We start from the raw sequence: 25,000 nt of genomic DNA, 5'->3' as shown, positions 1-25,000 counted from the left end.
CATTGATAAGTATTCTTACAGGTATAAGGGTTCTTTTGAAAATACATTGAGCAGTCTCTGATATTGTGTTACTAAAGTTAAGTTCACGTAGACTTGCGAAGAAAAGCTAAATATTTTTTTAGATGTAAATTGAGTATTGGATATTTATAAATAATTAGAATAATTTTGCCTACAAGATTTTACATATAAATGGGTTGGAAGTGAACAGTTGTTTTGTTCCATGAACAGCTGTTTGGTCTTATCTTATAAATGTAAAAACGGTTTAGAAGCAAATACATGTATCTATATATTTCTAAATGTATTCTTATGTTTTTATTTTATTGAAAGGCGTAGGGATGCATTCGGTTTATATGTGTGTTTTCATATAATAGCTAATATAGTAAACTGCACTTTTTAGATTCTATCATATATTTTAAATAGCTCTGTTTCTTCAAAATCAGATATTTACATCAGTAAATCTTGCGACTGCCTTCTTAGGCATATCCAAAAGGCCATAGTTCCTCACCCTCAAAACTCCCACCCATAATATGATAGATATCCTCCACTTCTACGTTTATCAATTAAGTTTTTTATATGAATGGAATAACAAGCTTTTCAAGGACCAGCCAGGAAATACGGGTTTAGATGACGGAAACCACCACTGGACTCTAGCTCAGTTCTCCAAGCGATCCAGTCAGTCATTCATTCATTATCCCGTATTTATTGCTTGTTCTCTTGCATACTCTTACTCCTCCTGTGGGCTGACTAACGGCATAGAGGCCTTGATGTCAATCTAAATCATCAACCTAAATATCTTCGACACAGTTTTCGTTTTAGGATTTACTTTTTTCCTGATAACCTATTATCGAGTGAAAAAAATATGTCATTTTCACCTGGCTGCGGGTGGCCATGATACCTGAATGGCAGAAGTCCTTTTTTTTTCTTTTTTCTTTTTTAACCAGATTGCGATTATTTTTTTTTACATTCAGATGTTTGGAGTCCAAAGACTGCTGACAACTGTGATTTTGTGTCGCCAAATCATTAAATGTTTAGTCAGCAGAGAAAACCAAGAGAAATTTCATTGATTCCTGTAGAACTATACTCTATCTGAAAAAAATATCAAGTAAACGCTAAAGAAAGTAAAGACTAGATTGAATGTAATATAAGCAAACCGAACTGTCCTACTTACGCTAGGTGAAAATGTAAATTAGAATTAGACGTTTAAAATAGAATAACATTTTGTTATTCTAGGTTATTATGTATAGGAAAATTGTATATGTAATGTATATTTGTATTGTTGGCGGTTTTAGGTGTATTTTGTGAAGCAATTTATATCATTCCTTAATCAACAGCTGTTTGAACAAGTTAATTGTCATAATTCGAGAGTTGCTGACGTGTAATAACTCTCCCATTTATCTTTTGCTTTGGAAAAATGTTTTGCATATTAAACTAGGTTTTAAGGACAAGATTCTCAAACAGAATTCCAGCATGTATGCAACGAGGCTGCTTTGCCATTGTCATTCGATGGCAATTACCAAAAATTTATCCATTTATTCTTATAGTACCCTCCTGACTAGTACAGTGGTAACGCGTTCGCCTGGCATTTGCTTAGCGGCAGATCGATCCCCTCCCGGGACCGTGAGTTCATTATGTTTACTGGGGAGGATACTGTTGTGGTTGGGCACCACAGTGGGTGTTGGGCTTGTCCTGCTGACGTTCTGGTGATTATCTATTCTGATGAAACTAGAGCTGAAACCAAACACCTTGACCTTTTACCTTATAATTGCCAATTAATGTAAATCTTATCAGAACACTTAGATTAAAATCTACCGGATTATTTCATTTAAAAACCATTTAGAAATTTCCTCATGATTCTACTGTATATACCCATTTTGTCAAGTCTATTTCCACTTTGATTAGAGTTACATAGAAACGTAAATGTCATATTGAGGCTCCTAATCTCTGCTTAAATTAGTTCTTGAAATTGAACACCGGTATAATACCATTCACTCGTGTTTGTTCATGTTTTCAATCAAATCGAATCGATTAACAGTGTCGCTCGTTTTTTAGTCTTTATATATATATATATATATATATATATATATATATATATATATATATATATAATATATATATATATATATATATATATATATATATATATATATATATATATATATATATATAATTATGATGACCATTGCTTAATTTATTGAATAAGCAGGAATTGGATTTCAAAGTTTATTTTGTAAATAATTCAAGTCTTTAAAGAAAGAAGAAAAGGGAGGTCGTGCCATAAATTGCAAGATTTTCGGATGGCAATGAAAGAGCAATATAACGTCAATGGCCAGTAATAGCTAGAGTACATTGAAAATAAATGCAAATGTTCATTATACTTCAAGACAGGATCAAGTAGTTGTGCAAAATTGGGCTATTGTAATTTAATTGGTTTCGTCTGAGAATTCCATTGCGGGGTTCTCAGTTCAGTCCCTGCCCAGGTCTGATAGAGGCCATTGAAACATACCTACAACCTCTGTGTGTAAGGGATGGTACCTTGGACGCATTGGCCGAGTGTGATTCAGTTCTCAAGACTGCTGTAAATAGATCTCATCATTTTGTGGGGTCGAGAAAATGAACGTCGATCTAGCAGCCCCTCTAAGAACTTGCTGAGAAATTAGATAACTCTTCTGCCATTACTTCCCTTTAAGGAAAATATTCATGAGGTGTATATATATATATATATATATATATATATATATATATATATATATATATATATATATATACATATATATATATATATATATATATATATATATATATATATATATATATATATATACACTCAGAGGTAATTAAACTTTCCATTAATAGTTATATAGAAATTAAATATGATTGTGATCGTTTTCTTGCTTTGCTCAGAACGCACCTGTTTGACAAGAAACTGTTTATTAGTTTACGATTGAATTTTTTGTATAGTAGGCCTAAGGTTTTACTGTAAAACATTTACAGTATACAAAATTTAAGCAATACTCATACTGATAATTGTTGGGAAAATATATCAAATTTCATGAGAAAAGGGGTTATATACTAAAAATATAGTTATTGATGTCTTATAGTGTTTTAAGAATAAACTGACATACGCAGTTGAATGCGATAGAATTCAATAAATTTTGTCAAATTATAATCCCTGTCTGTTATGAGAGTATATACTTTTTTTCTGGTTATTAACTTTAAGCAAAGCTCCATTAAGTTAAACATGTCCTTAAAATATAGAAGTACTGTAGTATGGGACATATTATTCAGATGAACATTTGAAATATTTGAAGATTTTTGTTATTTGTATAAATATCGAACACCAGGACATTTCGAGTATATTACGCAGCATATGAATAGCCAATATTTCAAGAGCCATTATTGAAAGTTATTTTACTTCGAGTCCATTTTTCTAAATTGTAAAGGTTCAAGGCGAGACTTGAGCATGGATCGTATATTAGAAAAATCCCACCCTGTCCGTTCCCATCCCTTCCCAGTTCTTGGCCTTCCCATGTTAAGACGGAATTAGAAAATGATAAAAGCAAGCGTTTCCGTCATTAATCCTTGCCCCATTAACACTATAGGTAACGCATTCTCCGGCCTTCTTTTCTTTTATTCGCCGTTCCTTGTGTGTCTACTGGAATGGCCCCAAACAACAATGCGTCCCACCATGAGATAACACTTTATGCTTTCCCTAAATAGCTTTTCCTTTTCTTCGGGCGTAACAAAGGTGAGTTGAGCTAATTAGTGGCCAGACTCCCTGGTACACACCGGGTTTGTTTACCTGCGTCTGTGGCGTGGCCTGTGTTGTTGCTCTGAGGAGGTATGAGACAAGAGTTTGAATAAGGGGGGAGGGGGGGTGTTTGTTTTACTCTCTCTCTCTCTCTCTCTCTCTCTCTCTCTCTCTCTCTCTCTCTCTCTCTCTCTCTCTCTAATCTGTATTAAACTACTTTCTTCTTGTTTGACCCAAGTGGGCATTGTAAGTGAAGGAATTTGTTAGCCCTATTTTTTGTGCATCTCTCTCTCTCTCTCTCTCTCTCTCTCTCTCTCTCTCTCTCTCTCTTCTAAGAAGCTTTATACATATATATAATTTCCTATTTTTGTTTTTTGTTACCTTACTCATTAACCCTTTCTTTATTTTCTTTTTTTGAAGGGGAAATTAGATCCGTAAAACACATTTGGTTCGTTAGTTGCTTTGATTGTCTCATAAAGCTCCTTCAAATTTAATGCATCCCTATTTTTTAGTATTTGTAAGGTTATGGGTATCTAGAAAACCAGGTAGTTTTTTCTTTCTTTAAAAATATTGTTCGTTCGAGAAACAAGATTATACAGTAGCATTGTTGTCCTCATGGATATTCAAATGTGCATTTTATCATTTAATATAAGTGTTTTTGTTGTTAATGTCAGTTCTCAACCTCAGTACAGAAACCTTTGATAAAATAATGGCATCGTTGCAGAGAGAATTCAAAGTTTAAAATTTTTTTAAAGATATTCTTACCAAGAACCACTACAATCAGTTAAAAGTCCAGATGTTTGGCATTAATTAGTCGCTGAATGGCCTCCCTAGCCTTTAATTCATAACACGTAAGCCATTAGCATTATTATCAAGGTTTTTTCCTTCTAATGAAAATCTCAAATTTGCATATATTCAGATCGTAATGTCTTGAAATAAAATGCACCACACTTTAAAGGTTAAGAAGGGTGTCTGGTTTCAGTTCCACTTTCATCTGGAGAGACGCTCATCGGAACGTCAGTTGCTTAGGCGGGACTCGATTTACAGCCAAGCAAATGCAAGGCGAATGGGTTACCACTGTACTACCCTGGAATTGAAAGCATAGTTTGAGATAGCAACTTATGGTATATATGGTATAGTTATTCGATACACAGGAAAATCGTTTTTAAGGGGGGGGGGGTATTATTTGATGTTGTTTTCCAGACTATTAAATAACGGAGCTCCTAATCCCCCCAATTGAAATCTAAGGGTTATCAAACCCGCAATTCACACTAACGAGAAAGCATTGAGGGCTAATGCTTTTAGTACACTCGATGACGCCATTAGCTACCAAACAGACGTTTAGTTGAAATCAATAAACACTTCGGGACTCATTGACGTATTGACACCAATAGTTGGAATGATTAGAAATCCTTGCGGAATGCGGAATGTGAAGACAGAGTATTCCGTAATGGGTGGGGCCGAGAGTAAATAGTAGGAGGATTAATATGGCTAGGAAGAGTGAATGTCAAATTTTGTCGATACGGTCATGAGGAAACTATTGGTCGATTGTGAGAACTGAATAGCGTTTAAAGATTTCACAAATGGAACCGATGGTTGATTTTTAGAATATATACGGATAGTATACAAAGTAATATATATATATATATATATATATGTATATATATATATATATATATATATTATATATATATATATATATATATATATATATATATGTAATATATATATATATATATATATATATATATATATATATATATATATATATATATATATATATATATATATATATATATATATATATATATATATATATATATATTTATATACATATATATATATATATATATATATATATATATATATATATTGATAGGATTGTTCTTTACGAATCTTTCCGGTAAACTAATTATATTTCATATTTCTATAGATAAGAACCAAATCAATCCAATGCACTAGATTGGTATATACAATTAAGTCAGTAATACATCAATGTATTTTTACATAAGCATAGAAAATTAATCCCATATAACACATATATTCAGGATTTAAAAGCTTAAAGGGATTGTTCATTTTATTTACCAGTTTACAATAACATTTTGGAAGTAGCAGCCAAGTCAATTGTGTGAAGCAGCGAGGTTAGATCTGAATCGTAGGATGAACCAACTAATGTTCAGATTACACACAATGATGGACATATCAAGATCTCCTAAATTTCTTCCTCCTCCCATCTCTCTCCTCTCTCTCTCTCTCTCTCTCTCTCTCTCTCTCTCTCTCTCTCTCTCTCTCTCTCTCCTGTATACTGAATATATATATATATATATATATATATATATATATATATATATATATATATATATATATATATATATATGTATGTATATATATATATATTTGTATGTATATACATAAACTTGAGTATAGGACTGAGAGGAATGTGGGATGCCGGAGTGAAATATCCTATGACCTTATTGCAATACAGTCTTACTCACTTTTCTCTAAGTAATATACTCCATAAATTTTGTGCATCACGTTCTAATTTTTGTGATACAGATTATACACACACGCAACATTATATATTTACGTATATAGATACACACAAATATGAATATATATATATATATATATATATATATATATATATATATATATATATATGTGTGTGTGTGTGTGTATGTAAATATATGTATGTATATATACATATATATACATGTATATATATATACATATATATATGTATATATGTATGTATATATATATTATATTATATATATATATATATATTATATATATATATATATATATATATATATATATATATATATATATATATATATATATATATATATATATATATATATATATCCAAATTAGAAAAGCAGAATGCTACAAAGCAAGGGCTTCAGAAAGGAAAGCAGCCCAATGTTGAAAAGAAATACATAAGTAACAAATAAACTATGAATAAGAAATTAAAAGATATGCTTACAAAATATTTTAAGATTAGTAACATTATTAAGTTATAAGTCAATCTGATCGACAGAAAATTATTTGCAACAAGTTTCCTTGGTAAAATATATGTGTATTTTGTATTTATATATACATAATATAATATAATCAAATATATATATGATTCTATGTCTATATACACATATATCAATACATACATACACACAACGATATGCATGTATAGACCTTGTGGTGTGATCTGATACTAAGAATAATGTTTGTAGTTATATTTCTGATTGTGTAAAAGTACTTGACACGGTGTTGTAAACTTAGTAAACTTCTTTCTTATCATAGCTGTTTAGCAGTGATATATATATATATATATATATATATATACACTAATGTCTGTTTGTAATGTATCATATGCAAACATTCAAGACACGCTCATACTTAAACTCGGACCAACTGTTTGAACGCCTGTGTCTTTTACCTCTACTTCTCTTCTATCTTCCAAATTCAACTAACACACACATACGTACAAACATTGTCTTTAATTCGTTGCAACAACGATATCAGTTTCTTATATTCTTGTAGGCCTACGTGTGTTCACCTTTGTTGCTTTTGCATGCGTTTAGTCAGGTAAACAGGAAGAACGTTTTTATACTCAATTTATTTTATTGAGGCGCATTTGCACTGACTCGCAGCGGTGCCCTTTGAGCTCGGAAAGTTTTCCTGCTATCTGATTGGTTAGAATTATCTTGTCCAACCAATCACCGATCAGGAAACTTTCCTGAGCTAAAAGGGCACCATTGTGAGTCGGTGTAATTATACCTCGCTAAAAAGAATTGACTATAGACTAACGTTTATCAGGAGCAAAAGACGACAAATGTTTATGCTTTAGATGAATTAGTTGCAAACTTTTAGTAGGAATATAACGTCTTTTAATTACTCAAATAAATCACCAATAAGAATTTGATTGATGTTAAGCCTGCCTGACACTTGCGCGCATTTTTTCCACGCACTGGCACGCATTGATGCGTGCCAGTGCGTGCCACTTTGTGGCACGCACTGGTGTTTTTCCCACACTGTTCACGACCAGTTCACTCCAGTTCGCGCATCGTTCACGCGACGTTCACGCGATGGCACGAATTGGCACGCGTAATTCACGAGAAGTTCACGACACGTTCACGCGAGTTCGCTCATCATTCCGCATCGTTTCCGCATCGTTCACGCCAGTTCACGCCAGTTCACGAATTGGCCACTCCATATAAAAACGGGGCTTTTCCAACCCGAGGACATTCTTGGATTGGCTTCGGAAAAGACAACAATGCTTTCTGTCAGAAAGATTAAAAGAAACAACCATGAAAAGTTTTTAGGCTGTTGATTTTTAAGGTAATAGAGAAAAAAGTGTGTTGAAATAAGAAATAATTTTATTTTTTATATTAAAATAGCAAACAGAAAAAATTGGTTTTGCTCTTCATTTTAAGGTAATAAAGAAGAATAAGTATGTTGATGAAATAAAACATCATTTTATTTTTACATTCAAACGGCAAACTTAAAAATTTCTTGGGTTTATTTTTCAGTTCATTTTTATTTAAAACCAAAGTTTTGGGTCTTGATTGGTAATAGAGGAAAATAAGTGTGTGCATGAAATAAGACATCATTTTATTTTTACATTCAAACAGCAAATATAAACAATTATTAGGTTTATATTTTTCTTTCCTTTTCATTAATTTTTTCGTTTCCTTTTTGTTTCTCTTCATTATAAAGTTATAGAAATAGTTTGAAATAAGATGTAATTTTTTTTTCACATTAAAACAGCTAATATAAAAATTTATTAGGTTTATTTTTCTTTCCTTTTCATTAATTTTTTCGTTTCCTTTTTGTTTCTCTTCATTATAAAGTTATAGAAATAGTTTGAAATAAGATATAATTTTTTTTTCACATTAAAACAGCAAATATAAAAATTCATTAGGTTTATTTTTCTTTCCTTTTCATTAATCTTTTCGTTTCCTTTTTGTTTCTCTTCATTATAAAGTTATAGAAATAGTTTGAAATAAGATGTAATTTTTTTTCACATTAAAACAGCAAATATAAAAATTTATTAGGTTTATTTTTCTTTCCTTTTCATTAATTTTTTCGTTTCCTTTTTGTTTCTCTTCATTATAAAGTTCACGCCACTTCCCGCATCGTTCACTCCAGTTCACGCCAGTTCCCGCACTGTTCACTCCAGTTCACTCCAGTTGGCGCATCGTTCACGACTATTTCACGGCCATTTAGTGCGTGCCAATGCGTGCCACAAACTTTAAACATTTCAAAGTTCTGGGCACGCATGGCACGCATTGCTACGCTCTGGCACGCGAGTTCCCGCACTGTTGACGACATTTTCACGGCTCGTTCACGCGAGTTCGCGCATCAATGCGTGCCAGTGCGTGCCACGAATGCGCGCAAGTGTCAGGCAGGCTTTAGTGCCAATCATTTTTGGCTCTTTAAAGTTTTTGTTTTATAAAGCATTTTTAGTAATTAGTCTAAATATATTAATTCTATCTTATGAGACAGTTCCTACTTTTATAAATCAATCTGTGGTCACGTATGTTACACTACACAAAAATACATATTTGCGATGTGATCGTTGTTGCCAAGTTAAATGTAAGCTGCTGTTATTTTTTTCTGTAAAGGAAGTTTTGAATATGATTTTACATATAATTCTTTTTGTCTGCATATATTTGTAGAATGCGTGCGTGTTGATGGATGACTATTTTAAGCAAGAAGGGGCTAAAAATGGGTACCGTAATTGGACCTCATTGTGATTTTATTTATGGCATCAAAACTCATAATTAAAAACCTAGGAATTCCTGGTTTTTTTTTTTTTTTTTTTTTTTTTTCCTAACTAGTAGTGCTCCTATTATACAAGAAATGAATGGACTATTACGTGTCTAGAAAGACTGTGTTACTTTCAAGTGTTAGGATTAATGCAAGTAGATTTTCTTTCAAGGTCAAGTTTCCGTAGGTAGTTGTTATTTAAAGGGTGATTTTTATGATTGAATTTCATCTATAGGTCTGTTTTGTTATGTATTATCTTTGAGAATAGGAATGTTATAAAGACGAATTCTGTCTGCTAGGGCTCGTTGAAATGTATAAAAGATAAATGGTCATTTCCGCTTCAAAACAAGGTCTTTATCATTCCATTTATTTCTACACAAGCTTTGCTTTATGATAATCAGTTTTTGGTGTACGGTATTGAAATTTGAAGACTCATTGATGTACGAGTTGTATGTGTACGTAGTTAACGACGTGCTATTTTGGAACTGTGTTCGTGTCCACTCTACAATGAAATTAATGTTGTTCTGAAACGGAACCAGAAACTGGATTTTGACTCAAAATATAATTTTGTTTTAAACCTCGAGGTAGCGTGCTGGAACGTTTGAAGCTCCACGCTAACTTTCTATTGTGAAATCTCATTGATTACCAACAACACACTCTCTCTCTCTCTCTCTCTCTCTCTCTCTCTCTCTCTCTCTCCTCCTCCTCCTCCTCCTCCTCCTCCTCCTCCTCCTCCTCCTCCTTCTTCTTCTTCTTGAAGGAACTGTTTATTTACTATGCCGCCTCATTGATTAAGTATCAAATTCTGGTGGACTTGCAATTAAGCGGTATCGATTTGCAATTACTACTGTCAATACCGGACCCTGAGGAGTCCGCCCATTGCATCCAAGCCTGGTTGGGTAACGGTACGGGGTATGGGTATAGGGTACGCGAAGACTGTTTGACCATCGATGTGCCTTTCAATATTTGCGTTTATAGATTCAAAGTCATGTTTGTTTGACTTCCGACGAGGAGTTTGTTTTGTGTGGTTCTTTCGCGAGTCGTTCTCAAGAAGCAAATACTTTTCTTTGTTAAATGAATGATACGTTAGTTAGTTACTTGGTTAGTTAGTTTGTTAGCGGAGTGCCATTCTTTTTTTTTTTTCTCGTTTCTCGTTCTTGACTGCCTTGCTTGTTATGTATCGTTATTATAAGATAATTGCTTTCTCTTTGGCTCGTTAAGGAGTTTTTTTTTTCTTTAATGAGGCTGACCTCGTTATTGTGTGTCTTTCAACGGTTTCAGTGTTGAATAGTTCGTCGCCGATACAAAAGTGGCCATTCTTGCGAATACAAAAGAAACAAACTGGTGAATAATGAACGCCATTGGTAATGAGGGGTAAGATTTTATTCTAAATTCTCATTATAGCTCATGGGTCAGTTTCATTAGTTGTAGTTATTAAAAAGAACTTAATATTTGAATTCGAACAGAAAATTGTCATTACTTAGATTAAGGAAGGAAAAGTTACTCAAGTCCGATAATACAGCCAAAGGAAACAATGATGCAGAATTCCATGTTAATCTTGTAAATTAATCGTAAACACAACCCTAATGTTTACATGAACTCAATTGTACTTCACCATCATCATCTCCTCCTACGCCTATTGACGAAAAGGGCTTCGGTTAGATTTCACCAGTCGTCTCTATCTTGAGCTTTTAATTCAATACTTCTCCATTCATCATCTACTTCGCGCTTCATAGTCCTCAGCCATGTAGGCCTGGGTCTTCCAACTCTTCTAGTGCCTTGTAGAGCCCAGCTGAATGTTTGGTGAACTAATTATCTCTTAGGGAGTGCGAAGAGCATGCCCAAACCATCTCCATCTACGCCTCATCATGATCTCATCCACATATGGCACTTGGGTAATCTCTGATAGTTTCTTTTCTAATCCTGTCCTGCCATTTAACTCCCAATATTCTTCTGAGGGATTTGTTCCCAAATCTACAAAATCTGTTGGATATGGTTTCATTGTCATACCACGACTCATGTCCATACAGTAACAGTGCTTTATTCTTAAATCTATTAAATCCATTGGAGATTGTCAATTGTCCTTATGAATTTAAATTTATATACGACTTGTCTCCGTAGTTAGTTGTGAATTTCTCTTAGTTTTCGAAGGGGCTACCTAAAGCGACTGATTACATTAAAGGAGTGTTATTAGGTTGGCGTATTAAGAAATCATAAGAATATTTTCATACACGTTCAAAAGTGTTACCTATATTTTTGTCTATTAGTTTCATAATTCAATCATTTAAATTTTGAATTTCAGTGGTTTCTTAGAGCCTTAATTTTTACATGCAAATCCTGGTTGAGTCAAATTATAAAGATCGCTGACATTTTTGCGTCATTGGGCCTAAAGTAATTTCTATACTAGAAAAGTAATGGGCAGTAAAGGTTAGAAGACACTTGAATGGGACTGAGTATGAACTGGTGACATACCACGTTACTACAAATCTCATAAGTCATTGATTCCATGCTCATAATTTACCATTGTGTAAGATTTCTCTCTCTCTCTCTCTCTCTCTCTCTCTCTCTCTCTATATATATATATATATATATATATCTATATATATATATATATATATATAATATATATATATATATATATATATTTATATATTATATATATATATATATATATATACATACATACAGTATACTTAATTCCACGCATATATATATATATATATATGTATATATAAGAGAGAGAGAGAGAGAGAGAGAGAGAGAGAGAGCTGCTTGCCCCCAGCAATTCGACGCTCCAGATTATATCCAATAAGTGTCTTGAATGAGCCCCCTGTTGCAGTAAAACTGTCTAAGGAGTTACACACTTTTATTTCACCTATTGACCATTCATTGCATATGACCAAACATTCAAAATGCTGTCATTCAACTTTCCATTCATGCTAATCTTTTTTACCAACTATATCTCACTAGTTTCCATCTTATCAATTATTCTTGAACTTCCTACTTTACTCAAACAGTTCATTTCTATTATTTAAACCGTTTTTTCTTTTATTTGCATCCCCACTTCACTGAACGTGATGAAAATTTTTTTCGATAATCCATAAACAATTCAAGTGTCTAATCCTTTTTTTAATTTGAGACAATCAATTTCTCTCTGCCACCACCTATATTAAATAAAATTCCTTACTGTATCTTTCTAATTTCTGTTCACCCTCTATGTCATTACTCTCGTTCACATTTACTTGCAAATAATTTCAAATTATATCCCCAGTTTTTGCAGTTTCTCTTTACTCTGAGATCAGCGCAATATCATGTGAAAACATCAATCATATCCCACTCCCTCCGCAATTAATTTTCGCATCCCATAATGCCGCATCTGCGTCCTCTGTCCTCAAGCATGAACTCTCTCTTGGAAAAGCTGAACAGCCGTGGAGGAGTGACCAGTGTCACAGACACAGCCACACAAAACCCAGTCACTCTGGCTATTTCATAGTCATAACACATCTTATAGCTCCATCAGAAGTATACTCTAAGTCCCACTCAACGAAGCATCATCTATAGTCTATATTCTATTCCTTACTTTCTCTTTGCACCCTTCAAGTTCTCTCTCCATCGAATCGATCATAACAGACTACATCTCTCTATTTTGAAACTACTTTCATAATCACACGCCCTCCATCCTATAAACCCTTACTGTTTTCTCCATATCAATACTTTTATCTGTACTTTGTCAATCAAAATCCTAAAATACATCTTCTCTGGTATATTTTTTAATGGTTTGCCTGCCTCTCTTATTTTTGCATTCCTTTATATCACCTATACCTTCACATAACTAAAAAGCTTTCAGAGCCTTTCCCTCATCTAGATATAACTTTATATATCTATATACATATACGTTTACATACATACATACATTCATAGATATACTGTATATATAATTGGTTAGAGAAGTAATTAGTAAGTTTGATTCTTTATCAACAATTTACCATCGTTCTTTTTATGAAGCCTGGACAGGATGAATTAAATTTGATATTAAAGAATCATGAGTAACCATTACTTTGACAATTTTTCAATGGCAGCTTTGGGCATTTAATGTTTTGGAAGGATCAGTAAGGAAAAATACTTATGAATACAGAAGAATTTTGTATCATAACCTGATGGCATATCAGCAGTAAATTAATTATCTCTCTCTCTCTCTCTCTCTCTCTCTCTCTCTCTCTCTCTCATATATATATATATATATATATACACACATATATCTATATACATAAAATATGTATATGTATATATGTATATATATTATTTATATTTTTATAATTTATATATATACATGTTATATATATGCATATATATATGTATATATACACACACTGGCGTATGTGGATAAATCTGTATTATTTCATGTGTGTATATTTAATTATTTCACTTCACACCCCCTTTCCTGGTTGAAGGGTACTGTGCCACCCAGTCTATTTGGAGAGAGAGAGAGAGAGAGAGAGAGAGAGAGAGAGAGAGAGAGAGAGATTTAAAATTGTATCCTAATCAGATAAACATGATTACAAATTTTGGTACTCAAATATATTTTTATACGGATATGAACTTCACATGTCACATATTTACTTGAAATCGGCTCTACTCTGTTTTCATGTTTTTTAATCAGAATACATCGTCCACATTTCTCATTAGTGAAGACCGTCCCAATAGCCCTTGTCCATTAGCCATGCTCATCCTTTGGATTGCTTATGCATTTTTTTTTTTTTTCAATTCATAATCAATATTCCTCATTTCATCACAACGGGCTGCTTCTTGCTTGTGTATATTAATCAAATTCTAATGTATTAAACAAACAGAAATCAATTAATTCTATCAATATTGTATATATAATTATCAAACGCAAGCTGAGCGGAGATACTAAGTTAATTTTTGCTAGTAATGAACTCAAGATGAAATTATCATTATGGGTGATGCTGGAATTTCAAGATACCTACCTGTTCGGGTTTAATTTTTTCCCCAAATGTTAATTATGCTTTAATCGAAAGACAGAGTAACAAGAGTAATGATTCATGATAATGGCAACATGGAAATGCACGAAGTTAATGAAAATTACATACATAATTGTTATAACATATATTCGGAAATATTCCCTGATAGTCATATCAACTCCGGTAATAAATGTGCTGGGAAATCCTGAATTGTCCAATTTAAATTCCATTAAGATAAGTTATAGGTGGAGAACTGTGGAGGACGTTTTTATAAGAAAAGGGAGGTTTCGGCCAGATCAATAATTATATATATGTAAAAAAAAAAGTATGAAATAAAACTAAAAGAAATAAAATAAGGCTTCCGCTCTTAGCAATTCTCTAATGACTGCTTAGCAATGGGTTTTGACGGATAACCATCACTTTCTCGTCATGGAAGAGATGAAAAAAGTAGGTGCAGTCTAAATAATGATAATAATCCTAAGCATTGCAATAAAGGGTGGACACGGACTGCGGACACCAAATAACTCTTCTGGCATGATAAGCCTTCCAGATAGTGCTCGCTCCACAGTACAGACACCGATGGACTTCGTAGTTTTAGAATTATAGTATATGGTTTCTGGCATTTCGTTTTGGTTTGATATTAGACTTCATATTTCATCTGTAACTTTGAAGTCCAATTGTTGTTAATTGCGATCATGAATTTTTAGAGTTACACTATAAGGTTTTTGGCATTTCCTTTGGGCTTGATGTTAGACTTTATATTATATCTGTAACTTTGAAGATCAATTGTTGTTAATTGCGATCATGAATTTTAGAATTACAGTATATGGTTTCTGGCACATCATTTTGACTTGATGTTAGGCTTTATATTTTATCTTTAGCTTTGAAGTGCAATCGCTGTTAATTGCGATAATAGATTTTAGAATTACAGTATATGGCTTCTGGCATATCATTTTGACTTTATGTTAGACTTTATATTTTTTTCTGTAATGCAATAATAAGTAGAAATGTAATCACAATTATATTTTCTTGTAATTATATAAATTTGCAATTGCGTTGTAGTTATTTATTTTGTTTATAGACGTAAGGCCATTTGAATTATTAGATGATAAATTATATCACCTCACGTCAAATTTCTAGTAAAATTTCCTGATGAATAATTTTGTATATTTTGAATAGAATGGTAATTAACATAGAGAAAATTAAATAAATGCAGCTTTATCAGTTATCTCTATCGAATTACATTTAACAAATAAAGCACAGGTTTGAGTGCAAGTAACAAAAGTGTTTTCTCCAGGAAATATTTTTTAATATATTTTCACAATTTTGGATTCGCAAGATGTTTTAAATAAAAAAATGGAAATTTTTACCTGGAAAGCTACGGCATTACAAACCATATTAATATGCTCTTGAATTCTTCTTGCAAAGTTGCGTATGCCGATAAGTTAGAGTTGGAGTTTATATATATGTATGGTTGTATGTATATTTTTTGATATTATTACTAGCTAAACCTCAAACTTAGTTAGAAAAGCGGGGAGCTATAAGCCCTATGGGTCCAACAGGGAAAATACCCCAGTGAGCAAAGAAAATAAGGAAACAGATAGAATAGTGTGCATGAGTGTACCCTCAAGCAAGAGAACTCTAACCCAAGACAGTGGAAAGGGACCAGAGATGGTTCCAATGTAGGGCTATCGGGCGAGTTAAAGAAGCCAATAACATATCTAGCGGTAGTATCTCATTAGGTGGCTGGTGCATTGACCAATCTACTACTAATCATTATAATGTGTGTTTTTATAGATGTTTATATAATTATGAAATATATCATATAAATTATGATAGATAAGAATTTTTTGCCTGGAATTGCCCTACTCATGTACAAACAAAATAATATTGTTCAAGTACTTACTTACCTTACTCTCTACAGGACCTCCACAGTCATCTTATCATGTTCGTTTGAAAGCATTCAACATTTCACACTTTATATTGCTCGTTTATTGTCAAGTCCACACTACCGAAGCACTTTAGAGAACAAGAAAGTCTTCAGTTTCCTTTTGAAAGCCTTAAAATATCTTTTGTCTTTTGGATGTGTAGTGGGAGCTTATTGTATAGAGTCAGGGCCGCATTTTTAAAGGCTCTAGAGTCTAGAGCCTACAGTAGACATATCTATGTTCCAATAATTTGAAACCATCTGTAACTATTCTCGTGTCAACATAATTTGTTGGCCGCACTATGTGTAGTAATTCTCTTACATATTTTGGACGTCCGGGTCTGATAACCTGATGGGTTATTATTTTAAATTCAATTCTTGTTTTAATAGGCAGCCAGTGTAGATTAGTATAGGAGTTATCATTTCTCGGGGTGGGACACTTTTTATCAGTCTTGTTCCTCTGTTTATTATGTTTTGTAATTTCTTAATTGGTAAATTGTAGTAGATGGAGTTATAGTAGTCATTCCTGGTAATAACACAATTTCTCAGTCTTTTTTTTTTACAGAATGTACACCCAGGTACTTAATTTATAAAAGCAATGTTTCCAAGATGATAACCAGCATTTTTTAATATATTGTTTGTTTGGACATTCAAAGATAAGTTACAGTCATGAGATACTCTCAAATGACGAACTTTACAAGATATCGGGGCAGAGTTGTCATTTATGTTTATTTGAATATCACCCAAGTTTCTTACGCTGTTTTTCTTTCCAAGCACCACAAATTCGTAAAATTGTGTATCATCTGCAAATAGCTTGAACTTCACTCCATGCCTTTAGTATTTTCGACAGACCAATAGTATAGATACAGAATAAGACTGGGCCCAGTACACTGCCCTGAGGTACCCTCTGTTTAAAGTTTCATATCATGAATAAGAGTTTCCAATTTGCACACAGTAATTACTGTCAACTAAGTAGTCTTTTAGGCATTCAAAATCTTGATCTTCAATACCGATGGACCGTAGATCCTTTAGTAGCAGTTTATGCACAACTGTATCAAAAGCAGCACTAAGATCAAGTAATATCCAAGAAATCATGTTTCTATTAATTTCACCGTTAAACATATAACGACGACTTTTTGCGCATTTTAAACGTAAATACTATACAGTGTGTGTGTATATATATATATGTGTGTGTGTATATATATATATATATATATATAGAGAGAGAGAGAGAGAGAGAGAGAGAGAGAGAGAGAGAGATGTATATGTGTACGTCTATATATGTATATATATATATATATATATACATATATATATATATATATATATATACATATATATATATATATATATGTGTGTGTGTGTGTGTGTGTTGTGAGGATATGTGTATATCTTTATAAGTATGCACATGGCCATTAGTTAAACATGCCACTTTTACCAAGAACCACCTGAAGTAATCTGCTTTGATTTCTGGGCCGTCACGTGCCAGTATCTGAAAATAGTCGACCACGATTTGTTTGTGTTCTGCTCAAGTTTGGTCGTCCCCTTTACGGAAAGTTCGTAACAGCATAATTATAATGTATATTTGTAATCAACGAAACATGAAAGTATGCCGGGACCTGTGTAAGTATAAATTAATGATGAGATGTAAATCTATTTTGCCCTGGATTCATGTCCCATCTTAATAAATTTTGTATTTTGAAAGTCTCCAGATTATATATTACCCTTTTTTCCGCAAGCGTTTCTTCTCGGTGTTTTGTGTTTGCTTGCTTTAGTAATTGTGTTTGACGTAGAATCAAGTTCTTCGTATTAACTTCCTAAGATTGTTTAAAATGTAACGTAAACAATGACCCTCCCGTAATTCTTATATTTAATTTCATGCCGCCGAGATTGATTAGAGATCATTGCTTACGCAAATGACGCAATTTGCTTTACTTTTTTATTATGGCTGTGTGTAGTGTAAATCTAATTTACGCTTACCGGGAAAAACCTGCCATCAAAACAAAGTTCTTGATTTAGCTCTGAAAGATATTGTAGATTAAGAAAATTACATCGCATGGATAAGAAGTCTCGCTAGTAAGGCTCGGCTATTTTTACTTAGTGTGACATGTCAGGTAATTTTTATGAAGAGTATAGTCAATTTCTTTGATGGAATAATGGGTAGACTGGTTCTGTATGAAATATTAGTTAAACCTTTAAGTATTTCACTTTGATGTGAAAGGTTAGATTCAATGGAGAAAATTTAAGATATTCCTTCGTTTTCTTTAAAATGAGAAAAGCGATTTAATGAAGTCAGTGTCACGCTAATAAAAAATTCCAGGTGATATAAAACAACTGGTATTCATTTCGATGTTAGAATTTTTTTTATTGCAAGTGGTAGTTATCGCCTTTATCATAATTTCATTATTATATATATATTGCTTTTCTAAAGCTGGTATTCATTTTTATGTTAGAATTTTATTTATTGCAAGTCGTATTTATCGCTCTTATCATAATTTCAATATTTCATATTCATTTCTTTTATCATATCCTCTATTACTTATGTTAAGCTTCTTACATCTGATACACATTTTCCTAATTATTTGTTTAAACAAACGAAGTCTATGAATATTATGATTTCTTTATTTGTTATTTATTCGAAACCGTTATTCGTCTAGAAACTTTATTCCTTCGAGAATATTTACATGGGTAATCTACAACAGTAGTAATCAAATTTAATGACCTAAAAAGTTACACCGTGGGTGATTTGAAAAAAAAAAATAAAGTTTACATTACTGTATTATGGTATTTGGATTATTACACTCACACGTGTATATATGCATGCATGTATGTATGTATGTATGTATGTATATGTGTATGTGCAAGCTCATCTTGTTGTTATAATCAAACTTTTCAAAGTCTTTTGGATGCGTTTATTACAGAAGTCTATGCCGGAGTGGAAAATCAAAAAAGATAGTAAAACTCTTCATTTTTTGACAGGATTTAAACCAAACCATGAGAGGTTTAAACGAGTACCATGCTCCTGAGATGAACATAAATTGACGAATTCAGGTATTATTTCATTAATGCTGAATTGAAATATCTGCGCCATCCTATCATAATTTTAGTGTTTAGTCCATTTAGGAGTGGATGGTTCCCAAACTTATTTAGGCTGGCGGCCACCCTGCTTCCAAGTTGAGTCCTTGCACACACCCCTTGTTCCATTTTAAACTACGTAACAGAATTATGCATTCGTTTATAACTCTGTTAAATTTATTATCTATAAATTGTATATAAGTTTCTTTCCCTTCGTATTTAAGACATATGGTTTGTCAGTAAGATTTTGTAAATAAAATGGAATAGAGTAAGTTATTTATTGCTTAAATGCTCTTACACCTGTCGCCCTCAATCACAACTTTTTGTCTCATCACCCCCAGGAGCCCGGTTCCTCCCACTTTGGGAGCCACTGATTCAGATTGAGTTAGTTGTATTGGAGCTAGTAGTCCTTATTGATTAGATTTATATGTAATTTTACTAGGTATAATGATACTCAACTTACTTGCACAAAATACAGTTGCGTAGAAAGCCTTGTAATGAATTCGCTGTGGCTGTTCAAAATTTATTCAAACTTGAAGGAGATTCTCTCTCTCTCTCTCTCTCTCTCTCTCTCTCTCTCTCTCTCATATACTTTATTTATATATATATATATATATATATATACACACACACGCACACACACACACACACATATATATATATATATATATATATAATGTCAGTGAGTGGGTATAGGTGTTTATATGTATATATGGCTTGGTGTATTCACACACATCTCAATGGTGTTTCCTAGTATACTTTAGATTTTCCTTTCAGCATTGATATTTTTAACATTAATTTAACATCAAATGTTAGGATTTCCTCTAATATTGATATCGAGTAATTAATTAGAGACTATTAACTGATTCTAATTTCGAAACTTAACTAGTCTTCAGCTATTAACTGATTGTAATTTCGAAACTTAGCTAGCCTGCAGCTACTAACTGATCTTAATTTCGAAACTTAACTAACCTGCAGCTATTAACTGACCCTAATTTTGAAACTTAACTAGTTTGCAGTTATTAACTTATTCTAATTTTGAAACTTAACCAGCATGCAGCTATTAAATGATTCTAATTTCTAAACTTAAGTAGTCTGCTGCTATTAACTGATTCTGATTTCGAAACTTAACTAGCCTGCAGCTATTAACCGATTCTAATTTCGAAACTTAACTACCCTGCAGCTATTAACTGACCCTTATTTCGAAACTTAACTAGCCTGAAGTTATGAACTTATTCTATTTTCGAAACTTAAGCAGCCTGCAGCTATTAAATGATTATAATTTCTAATCTTAACCAGTCTGCAGCTATTAACTGATTCTAATTTCGATACTTAACTAGTCTGCAGCTATTAACTGATTCTAATTTTCAAATTTAAATAGTCTGCATCTATTAACTTATTCTAATTTTCAAACTTAACTAGCCTGCAGCTTTTATCTAATTCTAATTTCGAAGCTTAACTAGTCTGCAGCTATTAACTTATTTTAATTTTGAAACTTAGATAGTCCGCAGCTATTAACTAATTCTAATTTCGAAACTTAACTAGTCTGCAGCTATTAACTGCTTCTAATTTCAAAACTTATATAGTCTGCAACTATTAACTGATTCTAATTTCGAAACTTATATCGTTTACAACTATTAACTGATTTTAATTTCGAAACTTAACTAGCCTGCAAGTATTATCTGAATCTAATTTTGAAACTTAACTAGTCGGCAGCTATTAACTAATTCTAATTTCGAAACTTAACTAGCTTGCAGTTATTAACTGATTCTAATTTTCAAACTTAACTAGCCTGCAGCTATTAACTGATTCTAATTTCGAAACTTAACTAGTCTGCAGCTATTAACCGATTTTAATTTCGAAACTTAACTAGTCTGCAACTATTAACTGATTTTAATTTCGAAACTTAACTAGCCTGCAGGTATTAACTAATTCTAATTTCGAAACTTAACTAGCTTGCAGCTATTAACTGATTCTAATTTTCAAACTTAACTAGTCTGCAGCTATTAACTGATTCTAATTTCGAAACAACTAGCCTGCAACTAATTAATTATTCTAATTTCGAAACTTTACTAGTCTGCAGCTATTAACTGATTCTAATTTCGAAACAACTAGCCTGCAACAAATTAATTATTCTAATTTCGAAACTTAACTAGTCTGCAGCTATTAACTGATTCTAATTTCGAAACAACTAGCCTGCAACAAATTAATTATTCTAATTTCGAAACTTAACTAGTCTGCAGCTATTAACTGATTCTAATTTCGAAACAACTAGCCTGCAACAAATTAATTATTCTAATTTCGAAACTTAACTAGTCTGCAGCTATTAACTGATTCTAATTTCGAAACAACTAGCCTGCAACAAATTAATTATTCTAATTTCGAAACTTAACTAGTCTGCAGCTATTAACTGATTCTAATTTCGAAACAACTAGCCTGCAACAAATTAATTATTCTAATTTCGAAACTTAACTAGTCTGCAGATATTAACTGATTCCAATTTCGAAACAACTAGCCTGCAACTAATTAATTATTCTAATTTCGAAACTTAACTAGTCTGCAGCTATTAACTGATTCTAATTTCGAAACAACTAGCCTGCAACTAATTAATTATTCTAATTTCGAAACTTAACTAGTCTGCAGCTATTAACTGATTCTAATTTCGAAACTTTACTAGTCTGCAGCTATTAACTGATTCTAATTTAGAAACTTAACTAGCCTGCAGCCCCTGCAACGCATCTTGCATACCCAATCAGTCACGCGGAGCAACGAGAATATGCAGTCCGATAGTAATCAAACCCCGCCCGATATTTTTCTCAATTGTCATCAGTCGGAGTCACGTGATTTCGTGTGTTAGAGCCCGCCAGCGAGCCACCCACGGAATGACTGGATTGGTGTTGTTATTGTTCAAATTTGGACGGAAGTGACGCAGTTAGGGCTACCGTAAGTGCGTTATTGCCAAGTGGATATTTCCGCTTGTACACTAAAGGGATATGAATTCTCAAATGAGTTAATACATAGAATTTGTTTAATGTTTACATGTTTTATGTAAACGAATGTACGAGTTTTGTATTATCAGTTTATATACCAACAAGAACAAGTATACTAAAATGTTTAATTTTAAGTGAGTTTTGATGGTGTTTTCACTGAGGGTTATATAATGTAATGCAGATATAAAACTAGTCAATTGCAATGAAAATAGTTTTACATTTTCAATCGTGTAGAGAGAGAGAGAGAGAGAGAGAGAGAGAGAGAGAGAGAGAGAGAGAGAGAGGGGAGTTAACAGTACTTCAGTGAATAGATTACACTGAATAGATTAAGTTAAAAGCGTACCTAGTTAAAGAAATCAATGATTTAGGTTTAGAGCACTGAGCTAGCTTTCGTTTGTAAGGTACATGTATCAATCTCAACCTGCCCATTAACTGCAGCTAGGTTAAAAAAAAAGGGGCGGGGGGGGGGGGGCGCGTGTGGAGTTAGCAACCTCATTACTAAATACCTATTGAGAACACCCTTATAATGTCAACGATGTGAGAAGGTGAATAATACTTACATATATCATCATCAGGCGTTGCTATTCCACTGTAGGACCAGGGGGCTCGGCAGTGTCCTTCCACTCCCTTGTGTTTATGGTCTTTCAATGCCAGTCTTTTCTAACAAATGTTCTTAGCTCGTCAATCCAACTTGGTCTCTTCCCTCCCCCTGCCTTTTTGCAATCTTTGTGGACCCATTCTGTTATATTTTTCCCTATCTATTATCTGTCATTCCATTATATGAACTGTACGCGTTTATTTCCATTTCTTGTTAATCCACTACTTTAGTTTGCTCTCGTATCCATGTTCCTCTGTTTCTGTCCCTTAATTTTATTCCCATGGCTCTTTGAGTTGTAACTAGCGTATGTTCTAAAGCTTTAGTAAGGCTCCAAGTGTCTGATGCCTAAGTTAATACTGAAAGGACCATCTGATTAAATACTTTTCTTTTATAGAGAAACGGGAAGCACTCCCTGAGTACGTATATTAATTAACAATCTCATAACCTTTTATTGTTGCATCTGCATTTTCATTCAATATTATCTTAGTTTTACTCATATTCTTTTTTAGTCCTACATTTCTGCTTTCTCTTTTCAAATCCCCTATCAGTCTTTTACAATTCATTCCATGATTCACTAAATAGAACTTGTATCATCTGCATATCTTAAGCTGTGAATGTACTCCACTTTTAATATTAATTTATATTAATTCTTACATTTTTATATATTTTGTATATTACTGGGAGGAATCATATTTGATGGTAACTTTTCATATTGTTTGTGTCTCCCTTATTGTGAATTGATGTAATGATAAAGTTTAGAGCATTCTTGCAATCATTTTATGTAGAGTTCAGCTAATTTTGATATTATGAAATCGTCTCAATCTATTAATAAATCAATTGTTAACCCATTTTCAACTGCTGCTTGCTTCGTATCGTGCTTTTTTAGAATTTTCTTTACTTTGCCTACTGTTACTTTTGCTACTGGGTAAAGTGTTTCATTATTTCTGATGACAAAGTTATTTCCTATATCTCTATTGTAGAGCCATTGCATAGAAATTCTCTGCAATATTGTCACACCATCTCTTTTGTTGTTATATCCCATTTTCATCCTTTAAAGCAAATGTCTATTTGACGTTTTATATATATATATATATATATGTGTGTGTGTGTGTGTATATATATGTATATATATGTATATATACATATATATATATATATATATATATTCATATATGTATATATATACATATATATATATATATATATATATAGTGTATATATATGTGTGTCTGCGCGCGTGTATATATATATTTATATATATATATATATATGTATATATATATGTATATATATATATATATATATATCAATCTAGCAGCGAATGTTTTTATTTTATTGAACAGACTGTTCTTAAGATATTTTATATTGTTCGTTCATTACTTTTCTTGTAGTTTATTCCCTTTCCTCATTTGGCTATTTTTCCTTGTTGAAGCCTCCTGGTTTTCCAATGAAGGCTGTAGCTTGTCTAATAATAATTGATTGATTTAAAGTTTTCAGGCATCCTGGCATCTAAGGTCATTGACGTGTCTAATAATAATAATAATAATAATAATAATAATAATAATAATAATAATAATAATAATAATAATGTAGCATAAAAAATTTCTAATCAAACTTTAAGCTTTATTCCATATGGTTTTACTGGTTTGAAGAAGCCATAACTCTCCCCTACACAACATATATATATATATATATATATAGTGTGCGTAAGTATATGTATATCTGTATATACATACATGTATGTATATATCTACTTATGTGTATATATATATACGTATATATATATATATATATATGTATATATATGTATATATATATATGTATATATATATATATATATATACGTAAGCTTTTATATAGAAATGAGTAATTTAAAGTAAATTACTATTACTATTTATATACTGAAAA

Source organism: Palaemon carinicauda, chromosome 8 (assembly GCF_036898095.1).
Source record: "Palaemon carinicauda isolate YSFRI2023 chromosome 8, ASM3689809v2, whole genome shotgun sequence".
Lineage (NCBI taxonomy): Eukaryota > Metazoa > Arthropoda > Malacostraca > Decapoda > Palaemonidae > Palaemon > Palaemon carinicauda.
The sequence above is the reverse complement of the archived record's forward strand: the minus strand, read 5'-3'. Positions refer to the sequence as shown.